At 38.0% G+C, this 14,773-nt stretch overlaps 1 pseudogene; it reads right to left on the bottom strand.

Moving 5' to 3' along the window:
• Positions 1-10,063: 10,063 nt before the first annotated feature.
• On the bottom strand, positions 10,064-10,383 carry LOC110137514 (large ribosomal subunit protein P1 pseudogene; annotated as a pseudogene).
• Between the last annotated feature and the right edge of the window lie 4,390 nt (positions 10,384-14,773).

Below are 14,773 nucleotides of genomic sequence, written 5' to 3'. Positions count from 1 at the left end.
ATATACACCACATCTTAATTCAGTTATGCACTGATGGGCACTTGGGTTATTTCCATGTCTTAGCTATTGTAAATAGTGCTGCTATGAATATAGGGGTGTGTATATCTCTTTGAATTTGAGTTTTCTCCAGATATATGCCCAAGAGTGGATTTCTGGATCATATGATAGCTCTATTTTTTAGTTTTTTTAAGGAACCTCCATACCCTTTTCTATAGTGGCTGCACCAATTTATGTTATATGGGAAGAACTTCTAATGTTACTCAGTCAAGCTTTCTCCCACTGCCTTCCCTGTGCAATAATACTCTTTTGTTCAACTTTACAAGGGCTTTGTTACCACACTTATTTGTGTTAGAATACTTGCTGAGTGACCTTGGACAAGTTACTTAACCTCTCTGGGTTTCATCTTCTTCACCTGTAAAAGCAGACATTATATGCAATCTACCAAAGGTATAATGTGTATATTAACTAGTTTATGCAAAGAGTCTGGCATCCAATAGTGCTCAGTGAATGTTAGCACTCTTTCTTATCACCATGATTTGGCCCTTCAGTTTATTATATTTAATACAGATTGTCTTAAATTGTTCTCAGATTGTTTGACATACATGATGGTTAATCTTATGTGTTCACCTGACTAGGCCACAGTACCAGATATTTGGTCAAACATTATTCTAGATGTTTCTGTGAAGGTATTTTTTAGATAAGATGAACATAAATTGGTAGGCTTTGATTCAAGCAGATTACTCTCCATAATGTGGTGGCCCTCATCCAATCTGTTGAAGGCTATAATTGAAAAAAGGCTGACCTGTCCAGGAGAAAGGGAATTCTGCCAGCAGAAGGTCTTTGGACTCAAATTACAACTCTTTCCTGGGTCTCTAGCCTGTTGTCCCTCCCCGTAGAATATTAGACTTGGCAGCCTTCACAATCATATGAGCCAATTCCTTAAAATAAATCTCTCTCCATATGCACATTATATTGGTTCTATTTCTCTGGAGAATCCTGATTAATACAGCATACAATATGTAATTATTTAGCACTTCATTAAGAACCCAAGACTTTAAAAGTGGTAATTGTAGACTTTTAAGTGTTTTTTGTATGTGTCAGCTCCCTCCCCAACTCTTACCTTATACCCAGCATTTAGCATGTGATAGGTTTCAACTACCCATGTATGATGAATGATTGAATGCACAAATGAATGCTGTAGAAGGAATCTGAAAGGAAAAGGGGGTTCATTTATTTTAGGAAGTGTTATATATACATATAATTGGCTCAAACACTGGGAATAGTTTTTAATTTTTTTTGTTTGTGAGTAAACATAAGGAGAAAGTCTATGGCTCTATAAAGGGTATTCTAATTAGAAGTGGGGAGAGACTTTGTTTATTAGTTGACATGTAGGCAGAGAACAGGAGCCTCACAGACTTGCACTGGAAATAGAAAAAATTGTAAGTATGGGAGTAGTTCTGTGTAGTCATCAGCCATGGTCTCCTTGAAAGATGCTCCCAAACTGCAAGGACACAAATATTAAAAGGATAATATTATGTCTATCTACCTATCCATCCATCCTCTCATCCATCCATCTGTTATGACCAGAAGCAAAAGATTTGAGAACTAGAAGGAAAAGAGAAAAAGTCTCTTCTTACACTGAATTTCCAATTTGAATAAAAAACTGAGTTTAAAGTCTGTTATAAAGGATCGAAGTAACCAGATTACAAACTAGAAGGAACACAGGTGAGATTTAGAAGTGGCAAATGGGAATGTGACCAGGAAAGCAAGGCGAAGCTTTTTGCCCCTGAACAGGCTTAGAGAAAAAGATAAAAACATAATGAAAACTGAAAGCTTTGTATTCATGATAAGGAAGGGGGGAATGCTCCAGAAGCTTGAGGCCATCCAAAAATAGATGGATTATCTATGAAAGTGAAAGTCACTCAGTTGCGTCTGACTCTTTGTGACCCGATGGACTATACAGTCCAGGGAATTCTCCGAGCCAGAATACTGAAGTGGCTAGCCTTTTCCTTCTCCAGGGGATCTTCCCAACCCACGGATCAAGCCCAGGTCTCCCACATTGCAGGCAGATTCTTTACCAGCTTAGCCACAAGGAAAGCCCAAGAATACTGGAGTGGGTAGCCTATCCCTTCTCCAGCAGATCTTCCTGACCCAGGAATCGAACTGGGGGTCTCCTGCATTGCAGGCGGATTCTTTACCAACTGAGCTATCAGGGAAGTCCTATCTATGAAGGAATAGATGTAAAATGTCCTTTTCCCCTCTCGGCCCAAAGCTACCCTCCAAAGCTACCGCCTTTCTCTTACACACCCCGTGTCACAAATCAAGCCACCCTTGCTTATGACTTGGGGATATGGGAGGTGGTGATGTCTTCAAATTGAATACATCTGGTGCATTTTCCAATGATGGACCTCCATAGCTCTAGTAAAAGGCCACTCTGCTTCTAGAGGCTGGGGACTTTTCAGGGGAGGAACAGTTGAAGGGAAGGAGAGAAAGCCTTTGTGCCAAGCCTTGAGGCTTTGCATATATGGGGTTGGGGAGTGGCTTATCTTTCACTTTTCTGAAAACCTGCTATGAATGTTTGTGTACCACTCTGGATATATGCTTTAATTTTTCATCTTTTCTCACCCCTTCTCTGCCTCCCTGTCTTCCTTATTGAGTTGGTACTATGTTCCTGGCATTGCTCATAGGTCCCACGGATGCATCAGTGACCAAGATAAAGTTCTGGACTCTTGAAGCATGAATCCTGGTGGGCGAGAAACAGGCAATAAACACAGGCAATTAAAAGTGTAAAAGAATGTCAGATAGTGATAAGTGCTAGATAGAGAAGCATTGAGGGGTGCTGTTTATCAGGATTAGGCAGGGGAGTCTTGACATTGAAGTAAAACCTTGAATGATTAGAAAAAGACAGCACACCTGGCTCTATGAGTACATAACTCCAGGCAGAGGGTACAGAGATGGGAACAAATATGGCATGTTTGAGGAACAGAAAGAAGAGTGAAATGTCAGAAGCACAGTGAGGGGAAGGTGGCAAGAGGGGAGATCAGAGAGGACACAGAGGTACATCTTATGATGCTTGGGGGCCAGAAAGAGTTTGGATTTTACTCTAATTGCCAAGGGAAGCCATTTGCAGGTTTTAAACACAAGAATGATATCTGATTTATGCATTCCACGTGCTGTTGACCCTTTCACTTGAACCCTGGCTGATAATTTTGAGCCCATCAGTGCCATTGGAAGGCTTCAAATTATTCACTCTAAATCAAATTGATCAGAAGTGCTGTGATCCTTAGTAGAAAGTTGAAGTCAATGTAGCAGGAATCAACCCAACTTAAACATAAGCAAAATATTTGAATAGACATTTCATAAAAGAAGATATATGAATGGATAATAAGCACATAAAAATGTTTAACATCATTCAGGAAAATGCAAATTAAAACCATGCTGAGGTATCACTGCACACAGTAGAATGGCTAAGATTAACGATTGAGAATATTGAGCTCTGATAATGATGTGAAGTAACTGGAGCTCTCATATGTTGTTGAAGGGGCTACAAAATGGTACAGGCTCTTTGAAAATTTCTTGTAAGTTAAGCATTCACTTTGCTGTATGATTCAGAAGTGTGCTCTTAGATATTTACCCCAGAGATATGAAAGCATATATCCACACAAAGCCTTGTACACAAACATTTATAGCAGCTTCATTTATAATACCATAACCTGGAAACCATTCAACTGTCCATCAACAGGTCAGTGGATAAATAGACTGTGCTATTCATTCAGTGAAATTCTACTCAGCAGTACAGAGTAATGAACTACCACTACAAATGGCATGGATGGCACTAGTGGTGAAAACCCGCCTGCCAATGCAGAAGACTTAGGACGTGGGTTTGAATCCTGGGTCAGGAAGATCCCCTGGAGGAGGGCATGACAACCCACTCCAGTATTCTTGCCTGAAAAATCCCATGGACAGAGGAGCCTGGCAGGCTACAGTGCATAGGGCCGCACAGAGCTGAACATGACTGAAGCGACTTAGCATGCATGCGTGAATACAAAAAGCATCGGCTTAACCAAAGAAGTCAGACAAAAGAGTATATAACGTAGGACTCCATTTATATGAAATTCCCAAACAGACAATAGTTCACAGTGACAGAAATGAGATCAGTGATTGTCTGGGGTCTTGGGATGAGACTATAAAGGAAACTTTTTGGGATAATGAGGATAGTCTATATCATGAATGTGGTGATGACTATGGGGGTATATACATTTGTCTAAGCTTATCAAAATGCATATTTAAAATGAGTGAATTTTATTTGTGTGAATATAAAAGACATAGCAGGAAATGCCTTTAGTATATTCCCACTAAGAAGCCCTTGTCTCTTTCAAAAGCCCATAACCAAGTTCTGTCAGATCTTGACTCAGTGAGCATGTGGGGCCCACATGGTCAATTTAGAGTTTCATCTTCTTACTTCTTTCCTCCCCTTTCCCACTGCCAGCTCATTCCCTGGAGCTTACTCTGTTCTCTAACCTGATCCTTGACTCTTGGGCTACAGAATTTCCTGCCTTGGTTTTACAATTTGCATCATTAGTCTGCATTAGCGGAGAGATCTCATCTTCTGGGAACTATGAAGTAAGTTGGTATAATCAGCCTTTCTTGGGGGCATATGGGCTAATTCACCCTTTTATACTCTATTGATAGGCTGTTTCTCTCAGATTATTCTTCCAGTATTAATCATTTTTTATTCTTAGTCTAGTCCCTATGTTTTTATGAAACTATCCAGGTTATTAAAGTTCCCTGTATTTATCATTTATTCCTTACATTGGTAGAAATACATGCGTATACTTGACAGTCAAGTATATCCTGATTAGAGGAAACAGAACACCCATAGATGCCAACAGTTAAACGTTCTACTGCAGAAAATGAAGAGAAGACTTTTTCTCTATTGGCACCCTAACTGTGGGGTGCCTAAAATTGGGTCTACCACTTGAGTTAGTGACTGAGTTAAATATTTTGACTCTAATTTCATAACTTGTCACAGTGATCCCATTGGCAGTAGAGTGGTGGGTTGCCAAGAAGGCAGTTAATTATCTCTCTGTCTCCCTGTGTATTTAAATTTTGTTCCCTCTCCCTAAAGAGAGGTGATGCTATGGCTTACAACTGATATGCTCTTGCAGAGCTCTCCACACCAATTAGAAAAGTTCTGTGTTGTGACACTCTCTGATAGGATATTATGACACTCTTTGATAGAAAGCCGTTGTCCCATTGAAGCAGAAACTTCATCAGAAGCGCTGAGAATCAAGGGTGTGCTCTAGACACCATGAATGGAAGGCGACTATCTGTGCTCACTGGGTTCATCAAACGAAGCGCCTCCCACTTAGGACTTTCTATGCAATCCAACTGGTTTCCTGTATTTACCACCTGGCCCCACCCTTAGTGCAGAGTTGGAGGCAGGCCTGTGAAATAGCATTTTGTAACTCACTATTTGGTACTCCCATGAGTTTGTTTAAAACTCCGAGAACCTTCTTTTGCGAAAAGTAAAATTGCCCGCGGTAGGTAAAGAGGATGGGGTTACTTCTTGATTAGAATCAGACTTTTCTTTGGGAATGAGAGTCATTGCCATAAACCATGTCACAACACTTTCTTAGAATCATAAATTTTAATATCTCCATCTTCAACCCTAATTTTGTCTTACAAAGGCTTTCCCGTGGTCTCACAAAGAGTTTCTCTGTCTGGAAAGTGGGAAGTTTAATTTCAGAGATATGAAACCAAATTTATGTTTACTTGGCAGCCAAGATTCCTAGGCACTCTTATGTTCAATTTATGAGGACTAAGAATTGCATGGATAACTCATTTCATCTTCCCTCTTTAGCTTTAATTAGAGCCAATTAAATAACAAATAATAATGAACAAACAAAAAACATCAAAGTGGAGATTCAAAGCACTGTTTTTCCTACTCTTGGACTTATTCTGATCAAAATGTCTACAGCTGAGCATATGGGATATCTCTTTAAGTAAGTGTTAAGTTTTATGGAAAAAAGATGTACTATTAATTCAACCTCCTAGAGTCTTGAATAGCTGGACAATTCCTGACCTTGATATATTCACTTTCATTAGCATCTTTGAATCCAAACAGATTCTAATTAGACCTATGGTGAAGAATTGTGTTGAATTAGATGATAACTTTCAAAAGTAAGTAAAAATATCTATGTTAATAGTGGTGACAATTGCTCATTTTCATCTTGGAAAGTTTCCCAGTTTTTATTCAGGGAAAAATTGCTGTCATGTGTTTACCGATGGTCCTTCCTGATCCTTATATTCTGACTAGGATTATCTTTTAGTTTTCCTATCCATCAATACTTGGCAGTTATTATGCTGGTAGGTTTTTTTTCCCCCCTTTTGGGGGGTACAAACTTTGAAATCTAAAAATATATCAGAATTTGATGATGCAATAGAGTAGAGCTCTCAGAAAGAAGACTACCTGGTAAGTCAGGAAGCTTGGATTCTAATATAAATATTGTTTACCAGCCATGTGATCTTGGGCAGATCACTTAATCTTTCCCTCATCTTTTAAGAGGAGGTAATGATGTCTACTTTAAATGGGTAATATTGTGTAGAAGTAATTAACACAGAGCCAGGCATAGATGAGATGCTGAATAGTGTTAATTCTACTCTAAAAAGAGTTAATGTCTGAAGGTCTAAATTTTCACAGGCTCTAAATAGGTCTAATAATTAAAAATATGCTTGCATTTCTCAGAACCAGTCAATGGCAGAACTTGAGGGTCTTTGGGATAAAGATAATAGCAATACATTCTGTAGTAGGCATTTGTTTTCAATCCTTAGATGGTTCCAAGATATTGGAGCTTATTTGCATATTAGCATTAAGGTACAAAAGAAAGAGGATTAAAAAAAGACATATTCTGGCCTTCTGAGAGCCACCATTAGTATAATAAGAAATCTTTGATATTGATGCAATGCTTTTATGCTTTTTGTGTTTCTCAACTTTTGTAGGGAATTTTTAACTTATTTGAAATTTGTGATAGTTTACACTGAAAATTTTAAGACATTAGTTTTAAAATTGAGGAAGATACAAATAAATAGAAAGATATTCCGTATTCATCAATTCAAAAAGTTAATATTGCTAAAATGTCTATATATTACCAAAAGCTATCTACAGACCCAGTGTGATCCCTATCAAAATAACTGTGCCAATGGCATTGTCACAGAGATTGAACAGATAATCCCATAATTTGTATGGACCCACCAAAGACCCCAAATAATCAAAGCAATCTTGAGAAAGATGAACAAAGCTGGAGACATCATGCTCCCTGATTTTTAACTATACTACAAAGCTATGGTAATCAAAATACTATGGTATTGGCATAAAATCAGACACATAGATAACAGAACAGAGAGCCCTCATATAAACCTCTGCATCTACAGTCAAATAATTTACAGCAAAGGAATCAAGAATATACAATTGGGAAAGGATAGTCTCTTCAATAAATGTTGTTGAAGAAACCAGATAGCCACATGCAAAAAAAATGAAACTGGATCCATATCTTTACATCATACACAAAAATTAACTCAAAATAGGTTAAAGAATTGGATGTTAGAACTGAAACCATAAGTCTCCTAGAAGAAAACATAGTTGGTAAGCTCCTTGACATTGATCTTGATGATAATGTTTTGACTCCAAAAGCAAAAATAAATATATGGGACTATGTCAAACTAAAAAGTTTCAGCACAGCAAAGGAACCTATCAGCAAAATGAAAAGACAACTTTCTGAATGGGCGAAAATATCTGCAAATAATATATCTGATAAGGGGTTAACATTAAAAATATTAAATGTTAAAACTGAAGAACTCATACAACTCAATAGTCAAAAACCCAAACAATTTGATTAAAAATGGGCAAATGATCTAAACAGACATTTTCTCAAAGAAGACATACAGATGGCTAATAGGTACATGAAAAGATCTTAGCATCAATAATCACTAGGAAAATGAAAATCAAAACCACAGTGAGATATCCCCTCACACTTGTTAGAATTGGCATTATAAAAAGACAAGAGACAACAAATGTTGGCAAGGATTTGGAGAAAAGGGATCCCTTGTGCACCATTCATGGGAATATAAATTGGTGCAGTTCAGTTCATTTCAGTCACTCAGTCGCATCCGACTCTTTGCGACCCCATAGGCTGCAGCACGCCAGGCCTCCCTGTCCATCACCAACTCCTGGAGTTTACTCATACTCATGTCCATTGAGTCGATGATGTCATCCAACCATCTCATCCTCCGGTGCAGCACTACGGAAAACAGTGTAGATGGGCTTCAAAAAAATTAAAAATAGAGCTATCATATGATCCAGAAATTCCACTTTTGAGTCTTTACCTGAAGGAACAAAAACACTAATTTGAGAAGATTTGTACACTCCACCCCCACCCCCCATGTTCACTGAATCACTACTTACAGTAGCCAAGATACGGAAACAACTTAAGTGTCCTCTGATGAATGATTGGATAAAGGAAATGAGGAATATATACATAGTACAATATTATTCAGTCATAAAAGGCATGAAATCTTACCATTTGCAATAAGATGAGTGAACCTTGAGGATATGCTAAGTGAAATAAGTCGAACAGAAAAGGACATATACCATATGATCTTATAGGTGGAATCAAAATGAAAAACAGCTTATAAATACAGAGGACAGATTGGTGGTTACCAGAGGCAGGGTGTGGGGGGTGGACAAAATGGGTGAAGGGGGTCAAAAGGTACAAACTTTCACTTACAATAAGTAAGTCACAGAGATGAGATATATACCATGGTGACTGTAGTTAACAATACAGTGTTGTGTATTTGCATATTTGATACTTGCTGAGACAGTTGATCTTAGAAGTTCTCAGGACAAGAAAAAGAGTTTGAAACTATGTATGATGACAGGTGTTAACTAGATAATTGTGGTCCATGGCCAGAAGCTTTATGATTAAGGAGGTGACTCAGAAGCTGCACACGTTGCTTCTCACATCTTATTGGCCTGAACTTAGTTATGTTGCTACTTCTAGCTGTAAGGGAGTCTGGGAGATGTATTGTCTAGATGGGTGACTGGAGATTCTGTTACTTAAAGGAAGGAAAAGAGAATGGACGCTGGCTAATAACTAGCAGTTTCTGCTGTATTCATTTATTCTTTCAACAATTTTAGTTCATATGTGACCACTGGTCTCTCTTTTATTCATTCTGTCATTGGCAACAGGGACGTGACTGACATTCCCAAGCTGCCTTTGAACCAAGACAAAAATGTTACTGGTCCTTGGAGTTATTTTCTTATATGTTACTATATCTGTTTGTCTATCTATCATCCATCTATACCCATCTATTATCTATTGGTTTGCCTTATTTGTCCTGAGGGTACATGTTTGTCTGAAATTCTGACATAAAAACTTCTTGGTTTTGGTTAGATTCAGTTTTGTCAAGGAATTTATATATATTTTATTGGGAAAGTAACTGCATGCTAATGAATGAGTAGGAGTTAACCAAGAGTAGAAATAATTATAAAGCACCTGTCAAAAGTGAAGTGCTATAGAAATGCTAAATAATGACACTAATAAAAAACTGATTGTCGTGACTTCAAAGGAAGTGTTAAGATGGAGTGTTTTGATGTGTATGGCATTTGAATGATCTAAATAGGTGTTTAGATACTCACATGAGAGACTGTTCTAGCCACTCAAGGGAAGTAAGAGTCTGTTCTACCCACTCAGTATTTTGATGCTTCCGTGAGAATTTTCTCATCGTTATATATTATTATTTTAAAAGTAATGCTTGTGTTGTTTTGACTAAACTCACATAAAGAAAGGACATTACCTACCAAAAATGTGACATTCTTCTTAGACTGCCTTGCTTTGAACCTGAACTTCCTGGAGCACCTTAAGTTCATAAATCCCTCTGGTATGTTCCAATACCCCTGATTCCATGGCTTAACCAGATGCACAAGTTAGGGCTACAAATCAGTAGTGTATTATTTTTTATTTTTAAAGAGCTCAGCTTTTATTGAATGTGTTACTCAAGAGGTTTAGTCAAAAAGACCAAAGCCCATGTCATCATCAGACTCTTTAGATTCTGCTTTCTATGCTTCTACTTTCTTCTCCTCAGTTGGGGCAGCAGTGGTGGATGGGGCAGGACCTCCTGCTGGGGCAGATCCACCAGCCCCCACATTGCAGTTGAGGCTCCCAATGTTCACATTGGCCAAAGCCTTTGTAAACAAGCCTGGCCATCAACATTTACATGGGCTGCTTTAATGAGGACATTGATCTTATCCTCCATGACCATCACCTCATTGTCCTGCAGAATGAGGACTGGGTAGATGCAGGCTTGCTTCGAGACAGAGGCCATGATGCCAGTGACGGCCAGTCTCCAGATAAAGTGAGGGTCTCACCCCCAAATGACCTTAGCTTCTTCAGAAAGACTGAGCACCTTAGTGGCAGTGCAGGAAAAAAGAAAGAGGTAGTGAATTCTTATTAGAGTTAGAGCTTTAGGTTAAACAACTTGCTTGTTTTGAAGATGTATCTTTAAATATTTATAAGATACAGGAGGCTTCTCCAAAGGCAATAACCTGATGATTTGAAAGTTAAGGGAAAAAGAAATGGATGCTTTATAATGCTTGTGTTGGTATGTTTTTAAAAGTTCTTTGTTTATTAATCTTCTCTTGAAAAATCTGCACAGGATTATCAGTCATGTAAAAATAATAATAGGTACTTTAAATTGTAAACTCCTAAGTGTTTGAGATAGCTTCAAGTTCAATTCCACCCTACTCATGCATGATTTGTCTAAAAAGTACAATTTAGCAAAATGGTGAAACCTCTAGCTCTGGACTCAAAGTTGAGTTCAAATCTATCCTGTGATTTTGGGCCACCATGTGATCTTTTTTTTATACCTCAATTTCTTCACTAGTTAAATGGGTGTTGGAATAATAATAGCAACCTTTTAATAGGGTTGTGAGAGTTAAATGAGATAATGCATGTGAGGGGTTTATCATAGTGCCTAGAATATGTAAATGCACAGGAAGTGTTAGGGATTGGTTTTCTACTTTTCTCATCTGCTCAAATATTCTGTGACAGCAGCTTCCACAATCTTTTCTGCTGGTGATTTCAAATCTGAAACTTTGTGAGGTTTCATGGAAATATTCTTTCATGATATAGCAGTATGGCTTAGTGGTTGAGCTAAAAAAATAAAAAATAAGAAAATCCTAGCTCCACAAATCAGTCTCTGGCTGTGTATCTGGTGAGTTAGTTAACCTTTCCATCCCTGGGGTTTCTCATCTGTAAAATGGAGGTGATAATACTAGTATCTCCCTCGGAGGGTTTCTGTGAAAACTAAAGGGTATGTGAAGTACTCAACCCAATGTTTGACACTTAATAATTCAACAAATATTGCCTCTCACTCATTTTAAAGCTTACAATGGCTATTTATTTATTTGGAAAAATGAATAGGTATTCTGGGCGTCTACTTTTTCCATTTTGAACACTGTATGTAGATTTCCCTACTTCAGGAATAGTTCTTTCAGTACCTTGTGGTCTTCAACGTGGTTTCTCAGCCAGGGCAGGGTGTGCTATCAGGAACAAATGAAAGGAAAACAACCCCGAACTGAGAATTTAGTTTTCTAACTTTCTGGATACCTGCTTAGTTCTAATAGCACCCTCAGTTGGTTACAGTAGATGCCAGTGAATAATACATCTGGGAGTTTTATGATCTTTTCTTGTTTTTAGACTTCCTAATAAACTAAACAGATGGCAGACAGCGGAAGTCAGAGGTGAAGAGAACTGGTACTAAAATGATTACTTTCCTCTCCCAAAGGGCTTCCGGGCATTTTCTTAGTGTCCCAACTGGTAACTTGTAGTTTCGAAAGGGAGGCATGAGAGTGGAAGAATAGGGTGCAGGAAAGGAAGTCACCGTGTTTGGCTGCTCCCTCAAAACCACCTGAAGCAGACACAATGCAGGTAAGGTTGTGAACAGGAGCTCTTCTCTGAGAACCCACATCTAGTGAGTTGCAATGCTGGACATCTCTGTGGCCCTGTGGAAGCTTCAAAGGCATGATGTGTATTTTACTAGGTGTGGTTTATCATGTGCAAAACACTGACATAATAACTGCTTAATAGTTGTTTACTAACCAAATATGAAAGTAAAAAATAACTCTTGATAACCTTTGTTAGACTCGGTTTAGTTTAGGTGTCGCTAGTAATGAGACATTATAGTCTTTGTCCACTTTATGCGCAATAATTTTGTAAACCAAAACAAGGTTTTTATGTACTAAAGAAACTTAAACCTGTGAAAAATCCTTTTGTTAAAATTGATTAATCCTTGCCTACTGTGTACTTTGTAAATTTCTCTCTCCTTAAAGTAATAAAGAAGCCTGAATCGAAAATAAAATGCTACAGAACAAGCTTAACAGCCTAGGGAATCTGAAGTCACTACTTTTTCAATCTTAAAATGTAGATCTGTCTACTTACCACTTTCTTCTTTCAGAATTGCCTGCCACCAAATGTTAAATTAAAACATCTCTATGGGTAATTGAAAAAGAAGATTTGAAAGCACTATAGACTCTTCAGAATGGAAGTGTTATATTTCACTCTTCTGTTATTATTTAGAAGTGTATGCTTAATTCTTTGTAGAGCCAGTTCTCTGAGGTAGAAATTCTCTGGGGCAGAGGTGCAGGGGGTGGGGAAAGGAGGTAAAATTTGGAGATTTCTTTCAGATGTTGTGCAGAGAGGGTTCTCAGAGCAGCTATCCTCTGGTTCTTCTCTCATTGACTGTGAAATCATGATGGGGGTTAGCCTTTTTCTGCAGTTACCGCTGAACTGGGGCCTGAACCTGGGAGAAAGCCAGGTCTGACCTACCTGCGAAATGGGGCTCCAGGAGAGCCCTAGGACCCACCCCTTGACCCACCTTTATCTTTCAGCAAAAGGAGAAAAGTGAGTCCCTTTCCAGGGCTTGTTCAGGGCTTCAGGGTCCTGGACTCAGGCAGGATGCAGCCCCTGAAGTATAATGCATTTTAAAATACTCCTTCTGGGAAATGAAAACATGATTTTGAAGTAGTCTGTAGTATTGAAATGTAACACTCTGCTTCTGTGAGAAGCAAGACTAGCTTTAGGCTCACTGGTGCAGAAGAGTGCTCAAGGCAAAGAGGCTCAGAAACATCAGGAATGGGATCTTCAGAAAGGTATCGCTCATTCTACAAAACAAATGGCTCTAATTAAAAAGTACGTCACGTTAGCAAAAGTAGCTCAGTTGGTAATGTGGCAGTAGGAGCAAGTTGTAAAAAGGCTCCACAGAAATATCTGCTACATGGTTTTATAATATGTTGTTTAGAGTTACGGTGAAGGGGATTGGATATTGATGGTCAGCGACTTCCAACACTTCTGGCTATTCTCTTCTCCTTTCACTCGCTTCTCCAAAGAATAAGAACCTTAGAAAAATTTCTCTTCCATTCTCCTTTTCATCCTCTTGTCTGACTACTTGACTGCAACAGGGAGAGCTTCTTCAAGACTTTAACTTTTGAAAATGAACTTTCATCTGTTTCAGCCATCACCTACAAATTCCTATGAAATTTTGAAAACTTAAGAGTTATTAATTTGTACATCTGTGGGAATTTTTGTACCCTTAGTAATGAAAGAAACCCCCCCAAAAGAAAAAAATGACATTTATTGATATATATATAGAAAATTTGAGATCATAAATCTCTGTGTCTACCTAGAAGTACACTCCCCCATTTTTGTTTATCATCATCTTACTTTTGTTTGAACCCATTTGCATGGATTAAACTATTTTGCCATCTGTTTTTAGAAATGCTAAAGTTCAGATGACTTTAATTGAATCATATTGCTTATTTGTGTAGGGAGTTCTCATCTGTTTCATAATAGATTGGAAATGTCAGAAAGCAAAATGCTATATTGAAGTGAAGTATATATGTTTGGGGATTATATATCTCTGCAGATCCTTAGAGGTATTACTCCAAATTTATGTGGAAACATGAAATTGTAATAATTAAATTTATTTATTTTTGATTGAGGGATAATTGCATTATAATATTGTGTTGGTTTCTATCAAACATCAGCATGAATCACTCTTAGGTATATCTCTGTTCCCTCCCTCTTGGCCTCCCTCCCACTTTCCCTCCCCATCCCACTCGTCTAGTCTAGATTGTTACAGAGCCCCAGTTTATTTAATATCATTGTTTCTCTCACTTTAATGTGCATACACATTACCTGGGAGCTTGTTAAAATGCAATTCTAACTCGGTATGTCTTGGGCAGAACCCAAAACTATGTATTTCTGACAAGCTCTTGGGTGCTACTGATACTTCTGGAAAACAGACAGCATTTTGCAGAGCAAAAGCACCCATATACATGTGCTTTTTAATTTCTTTGATTCAAGTTGTATGATTCTATTGGTTGGTGGAGCTCTCAGAGTTAACTTTATTTAGCAGGATTTCAGTTATAATAAAATTTGCCATTTTATCAGTAAGTTGGCAATGATCAAGCTCCTTTTCCTTATCGGAAGAAATGTGAAGCTTCACAGATTAATTCTCAACTGGTGTTCATCCCTGGGCCCTCAGATCCTTCTTGTGGTTGTCTAATAGGTCTATAGGACTTTTTCTGTGTCTCCTAGTTGTAGGGGATTAAACTTTCCATCTTTAGATATCAATTAGAAATGAGTGTTTTTTTTCCATTTATTTTTATTAGTTGGAGGCTAATTACTTTACATCATTGCAGTGGTTTTTGTCATAC

This window comes from Odocoileus virginianus, chromosome 16 (assembly GCF_023699985.2).
Source record: "Odocoileus virginianus isolate 20LAN1187 ecotype Illinois chromosome 16, Ovbor_1.2, whole genome shotgun sequence".
NCBI classification, from domain to species: domain Eukaryota; kingdom Metazoa; phylum Chordata; class Mammalia; order Artiodactyla; family Cervidae; genus Odocoileus; species Odocoileus virginianus.
The sequence above is the reverse complement of the archived record's forward strand: the minus strand, read 5'-3'. Positions and strand labels throughout refer to the sequence as shown.